Source organism: Notamacropus eugenii, chromosome 1, assembly GCF_028372415.1.
Source record: "Notamacropus eugenii isolate mMacEug1 chromosome 1, mMacEug1.pri_v2, whole genome shotgun sequence".
NCBI lineage: Eukaryota > Metazoa > Chordata > Mammalia > Diprotodontia > Macropodidae > Notamacropus > Notamacropus eugenii.
Genome location: NC_092872.1, coordinates 351,107,542 through 351,114,567, shown reverse-complemented (window position 1 = coordinate 351,114,567; position 7,026 = coordinate 351,107,542).

Genomic DNA, 7,026 nt, shown 5'->3' with positions numbered 1-7,026 from the left:
ACGCTGGGTAGAGTTGTAGGCTTGAGGTCAAGAAGATGTGAGTTCAAATCCAGCTTCACTTCATAGTATTTTATTTTTCCAATTACATGTAAAAACAATTTTTAATTTTTAACATTCATTCTTACAAATTTTTGAGTTCCAAATTTTCTTCCTCCCTGTCCTCCCTGCTCTTTATAATGGTAAGTAATTTGAGATAGGTTATGTATGTGCAATCATGTAAACATATTTTCATATTAGTCATGTTGTAAGAGAAGAAACAGACCAAAAAGGGAAAAAAACTTAAAAAAATAAAGAAAGTGAAAATAGTATACTTTGATCTGCATTCAGATTCCATCATTCTTTCACTGGAGATAGCATTTTCCATCATGAATCCTTTGGAGTTGTCTTGGATCACTGTATTGCTGAGAAGAACTGATTTATTCATAGCTGATCATGGCACAAGGTTGCTGTTACTGTGTATAGTGTTCTCATAGTTCTGCACACTTCACTTTGTATCAGTTCATGCAAGTCTTTCCAGGTTTTTCTGAAATTCATCTGCTCATCATTTCTTATAGTACAATAGTATTCATTGCATTCACATACCACAACTTGTTCAGCCATTCCCCAATTGATGGGCACCCCCTCAGTTTCCAATTCTTGGCCAACACAAAAAGGACTGCTATAAATATTTTTGTCCATGTGGTCCTTTTCCCTTTTTTATGATCTCTTTCAGATACAGACCTAATAGTGGTACTGTTGGATCAAAGGGTATATACAGCAAAACAGATATTTTAATTAAAATAGAATGACAAAGGAGTAACAAGGGATGGAATCAAGCATTAAATGCTTTTAGCACCTATTCCCAAATGGCTGACACTTGGGAGCACTAATCAAATCCCTATTTATCTTTCTCTAACACAGCAGAAGAGAAGCAAAGAAGCTCACTTGTGGAAAGATGTCAGGGCCAAGTATCCACAGCATCCTCTTCTCTGGTGCCTTCTCTCCTTTCTCACTGCTGCAGCATCCTCCAGAGCACTGGCTTCTCAGGACAGCAGTGAAATAATGACTTGCACTTGACTTTGTTTGGAGTGAGGGAGGGCTGTGTAAGGTCACCAGCCTCACTTTCTCCTCCTGAGCCATCCGGGTCCAGTGACCAGATATTCATCAGGATGATTGGAAATGGCCCAGGATGCAATGGGAGACCTTGGCCTTTTCAGGTACTCATTTAGAGGAAGGTAACACCCATTGAGTGCATAGGACTCTTTAAATAGTCAAGGAATGGGTCTTTTTAATGAGCAAAAGAAAAAATAACTAAACCACACAGGGAGAGAAAGAGAAACTGTTACTATGCTAGTTTAGCTCTTAGATCACATTTTCTTCTTTAAACTGCAAGACCAATAAAAATATGTGAGGGTTGTCTGGGAAGTGTAGTCCAAAGAGAATTTGCTCCAATGAGCAAGATCTCTGTATTCAAAGTACTGTGGGAACTGAGGTCCAGGAATATATACTATACACAAGTTAAGTGACTTTCTTATTATATCTATCTTCTTAGTATAACATTTTGCACATAGTAGGTAATTTCCAATTGATTTGTTAAAATAAAAAAATGAGAGGCAGCCTGAGATAAAATGAGGGAAGGGAACAAGTACCATGTTTCTCCACATAATCGGGGTAGATTTTATGCCAATATTTTTGCAAAAAACAGGATGCGACCATTATGTGAAGCTTTTAAAAATTGTGCTGATATTACTTAAAAATCTCTTATTACTAAACTCTCTTTGGTGCAAGATTAGGATGCATGGAATATGCCTGAATATAGGTTAAAATTGATTACTGACAATGTGCATGTGCTAATTCTAGGCTCATGCCTTGCAATGCGCAGGAGATAAATGGGTATCCATAGGCTGCTGGTGAATACATTGCTGTTCTGTTTACCTTTTAAGTGTTTAAGCGGCATGAGGAACAGAATTATATCGTGTGACAATTACTTGATGAAAAGTTATAAGCCAATTTTTGGACTAAAAAAAACCCAACAAACAGGATATGACAATTATGTGGTGGCGATGATTATGGGGTGAAATCCAGTATTTACTGAGCACTTACTATATTCTAGTCATTTTACAAATCTTATTTCATTTGATCCTCACAAAAATCCTAGGAGGCAGGTGCTATTATCATCTCCATCTCACAGTTGAGGAAACTGAGGCCAATTAAGTGTCTTATCCAGGGTCACAAAACTAACAAGCCTGGGGCCAAATTTGAACCCAGCCAGCTAGGTGGCAAAGTAAACAGAGTTCCTAGCCTAAAGTAAAAAAGATCTGAGTTCAAATGAAGCCTCAGGTACTTACTAGCTGTGTGACAAGTCACTTAACACTTTGCCTCAGTTTCCTCGTCTATAATTTGGAGAAGGAAATGGCAAACCATTCCAGTATCTTTGCAAAAGAAAACTTTAAATGGGGTGGTGGAGAGTCAGACAGATGACTGAATCAAATAAAACAACAAAATCCCAAATGAGTCTACTTATTTCTACTGCAATAGGCTCCTACTGGAGGCTTTTCCTTCATGGTCCAACCTGTCAGAGCTTGTGAAACTCTGGCAGAGCCTTCAAAAATCTCTGTATCATGATGAGACAAGCAGGGTAGGGTTTCTGTTGGGAAGGAATATAAACATTTAAAAAGATAAATTGTAAATTACTTGCAGTTTATGTTTTTACACATAACCCTTTTGTATTTCGTTTGTTCATTTACCTGAGAGTTTTTGATAGAACTTTAAAAGCTGGACATGTGAGCTTATGGTATTATTAATATTCTCCTCTGTATCCTCACAGTGCATAAGCACAGGACCTTGCACGTACAACAGTAAATATTAGTTGGCAACGATTACTTCATTTCTGCTTCTTCTTTTCCTTTCTGAAGAGTGGCCCTTTGAGTATTTCTTCCAGGGTGGATGGGAGAGACCAGAACACTGAAAAATTAAGTCCAAGCATTCTGGTTACTTAAAAAACCAGGCCTAGCAGACAGGTAGATGAAGAAGAAAGAAAGGAAACAAGAATTTATTAAGCCCTCACGATGTGTTAGGCACTTGCTAAGTACTTTACAAACATGATCTCATTTAATCCTCACAACCCTGGGAGGTAGGTGCTGTTATTATCCCTATGTTATAGTTGAGGAAAGTGAAGTAAATAGAGATTAAGTGACTTGCCCAAGTCACACAGCAAGTAAGTGTCTAAGGCAAGATTTGAATTCAGGTCTTCTTCATTCCAGGGTCAGGGCTCTATCCACTGTGATAGCTATTTGAGGAACATAAAACTATGGATTTAGATGACATTTTGTATTATCTGCTGTGGGTACCAGTTATATACCACATACCTCTACTATATACCACTTACTTCTATAATATTACATATATGTTATTGCTTAGGCAGTTTTCAGTTGTATCTGACCCCATTTGGGGTTTCCTTGGCAAAGATACTGGAATGGTCTGCTATTTCCTTCTCTAACTCATTTTACAGATGAGGAAACTGAAGCAAACAGGATTAAGTGACTTGCCCAGGCTCACACAACTAGTAAGTGTCTGAGGCAGGATTTGAACTCAGGAAAACGAATCTTCCTGACTACATGGCCAGCACTCCATCCTGCACCAGCTAGCTGCCCTATTACATATATACATATATATATATATATATATATATATATATATATATAGCTTGAGAGTGATTATCAATAGTAACTGTTGCTGTTTTCCACCCAGCCTGAAGTCTTTCTTTTTTCTTGACCTCATTGAAGGGGCCATGCCCTGGCTCCTTCTTAAAAAGGCCTATTCCATGAATGGGCGTTGCCTCACCCTAAGTGAGAACCTGCAAAGACCTTGGCCTAAAAGGCCCAAGGCCTCCCAGCGCATTCTGGGTCATTTCCAGTCATTCTGATAAGTATCTGGTCACTGGATTCAGATGGCTCTGGAGGAGAAGTGAGGCTGGTGACCTGCACAGCCCTCCCTCACTCAAAACAAAGTCAAGTGCAAGTCATGTCATCATTTCTCTGATGGTGCGGTCTTTTTCAGCCACGAAGGATGAATACACAATATAAAAATTTTATTTTCGAAGGAGGCAAAGATTGACTAGGATACAGTGAATGCTACTCTTCCACAAAACGTACCTAAGCCTTAACTCCAAGATAATAAGAGATCATTTGCAAAATTCTGTCCTTAAAAGACCCCAGTAGTTAGGAAGCAGCAAGTCAGAATTGCTGAATTTTTTAAAAGGCAAGATGTTTTTATTACTTTTACGTACATCCAATACAAGCATGCCTTGATTTACTCACCATGTGAAATCAATTCAATTCAACATATTTTTATTGACTACCTACTATGTACTGGAAGAAATTGTGTGTGGTGGAGAAAATTATAAAGAGAAAGAGACAATAGTCTCTGCACTCAAGAAGTTGATATTTTACTGGGGAGGGAGGGAGAGTCTGGAGAAGGCAAAGTGTACTCAGTACTCAGATCCTCAAGTGAATGTTATCTCATTATGCAGGTATTCTCTTCAACAATGCAGATTGCAGTTCAACTAGTCCCCCTCATCTTGCTTTGACTCCAGTTCTAACCAGTTCATAAACTTGCCCTGTGGGTTTGGATGGTCCACTCAAAATACTAGAGGCCTCCACATATCAATGGGGCATGTGATCTGTTCATTAGTCATGCCTTGCTCTTCTTTCATAACAAGTTTATCCTCCTTTTCTATCATAAATTCTTTAATTACATCCTTTCCAATGGGTACACATGTTGATAAATATGCGGTCAAATGAATCCTTTAAAAAAATGTACAAAGCAGCATTTTCAACTACAAAGTATGCCCAATATCCTTCAAAATTCACAGATCAAATTTTTGTAACTTGATTTAGATTTTGTATTAACAAGTAGAGGTTTCATTGAAAGAAATTTTATAGTAAAGTCTTTTTCAAAGTAATTGATCTTTTTGTAAGGCATAATAATCAGAATTCTAATTTAACCTTTTTTTGTAAGTGTGGGTTTGCATATATTGGGTTTGCTTAAGAGAGGACTGACCCATAATTTGAATTTATGATGTCAAAGGGAGGCACACCTGGTCCAGGCCTAATAAAATAATCAATAAATGTTTACTGAATGAATGTGATTTACAATTAACATTTAAAACATGAATAATTTATAATTTTTTGTCCACTAAATGTGATTTCACTAATATAGGGAACTCATATTAAAGAAATTCCTCCTATTAATGCAAATCAACTATTGTTTGACATTAGAGTCTTAGAAAGTTGCCTGAGATATTGAGACGTTAAATAATTTGCCCAGAGCCCAACAGCTAGTATGTGATAGAGGTAGGATTTGGACCATTATCTTCCTGACTGCACGGCTTGAAGTCTTTCTACTACTCCCCACTGTCTCTATTGTATAAAATCAGAGATATATAGATGATCAGAGCTGGAATATTAATAATAGCTAGTTTTTATATAACTCTTTAAGATTTGCAATAATTATCTGACTTGATCCTTACAACAACCCTAGAAAGCAGATGCTGTTATTCCCATTTTACAGATGAGGTAACTGAGATTAAGTAACTTTCCCAGGGTCACAAAGCTCTAAGTGTCTGAAGTCACATTTGAACTCAGATTTTTCTGACTCGAGGTCTAGCCTTCTGATCACTGCACCACCTAGTTGCCTCTAGCTAGTAAGAATCTTAGTGATGTTAGAGTCCAAATGATTTATTTTACAGATGAGGAAACTTCAACCCAGGGAGTGAAAGTGACTTGCTTAATTCCTTAGTAACAGAAGTAGGGATTCAAACCCAGTTGTCCTGAATCCCAGGTCAGTCCGGTGCTGGTAATATGGACCTGAGCAGGAATGGAAGTGAAATGGTTTTGAGAAAAATTGAGAAGGCAAAATCAGCAGGATTTAGCTATGAATTAGAATTGACGGATGAGAGAGAAGGAAAAAAAATGACTTCAGTTTGAAAATGACTCAGTTTCCTCATCTGGATGTTTGTGCTATTGGCAACTTGGTCAATCAGGAGTAGACAAGGGTTCAGCTCTGGAAGGAAAGCTGTGGTGTTTGGTTTGGGACGAGAGCTATCAGTCCTTGCCCCTTTGTCCCCAGGGCCCTCAGCACACTCATGCCCTTGGTGCCCAGCTGTTGTCTATCCCTTGGGCAGTATCTGTGGGCTGCAACCCTATAATGTCAGGTTGACCTGACCCAATACTTAACAATTGGTACTGTGCTGCCTATGTGTGTCAACATATGTCACCATAGTGGTGTGTCCTTTACCTTGTGGGAAGTGTCAAGCCAACTGATGTTTGAGGAAGGTGGGTAGGCAGAAGGAGGAGGAGTGGAGTTTTGTAACAGATAGCACTAAACCAGATACACTCTCAAGTCCCTTCTAGCTCTGATATTCCATGAATCTATGACTCTAAGAGTTCTTATGGGTCAGATATGTTCTACTTCTATGCTTCTATGTTTTATAGTTCTATGGGGCAGCTAAGTGGCTTGGTGGATAAAGTGCCAGCTCTGTGATGTGGGAGTCAAGAAGACTCATTTTCCTGAGTTCAAATCCTGCTTCAGACACTTACTACCTGTGTGACCCTGGGCAAGTCATTTAACTCTGTTTGCCTCAGTTCCTCCTCTATAAAATGAGCTGGAGTAGGAAATGACAAACCACTCCAGTATCTCTACCAAGACACCTCTAAATGGGATCATGAAGAGCAGGACATGACTGAAAGAACTGAACGACAAAAATGCATATAAAATTCAGAAACTGTCAAAGTTGGAAGGTTTCATCAAATGGGAGACCATACAATGCCAGATCCAGTAGATTATTAAGGACTTTGGGGCTCAAACTGAAAATTATTGAGGTTATCCCTAGTGATAAGAGGGATAGTGTTGGGGGATGGGACAGGGAAGAGGGTTTTTAGAGATTCAGCTGCCTTCTGGTCAGGTGCCAGCAACTAGGAGATTAGAATAGATCGTTATTATACTGAAGATGACGACCAGCTGTTCTCTCTTTCCCAGAGGACAGAA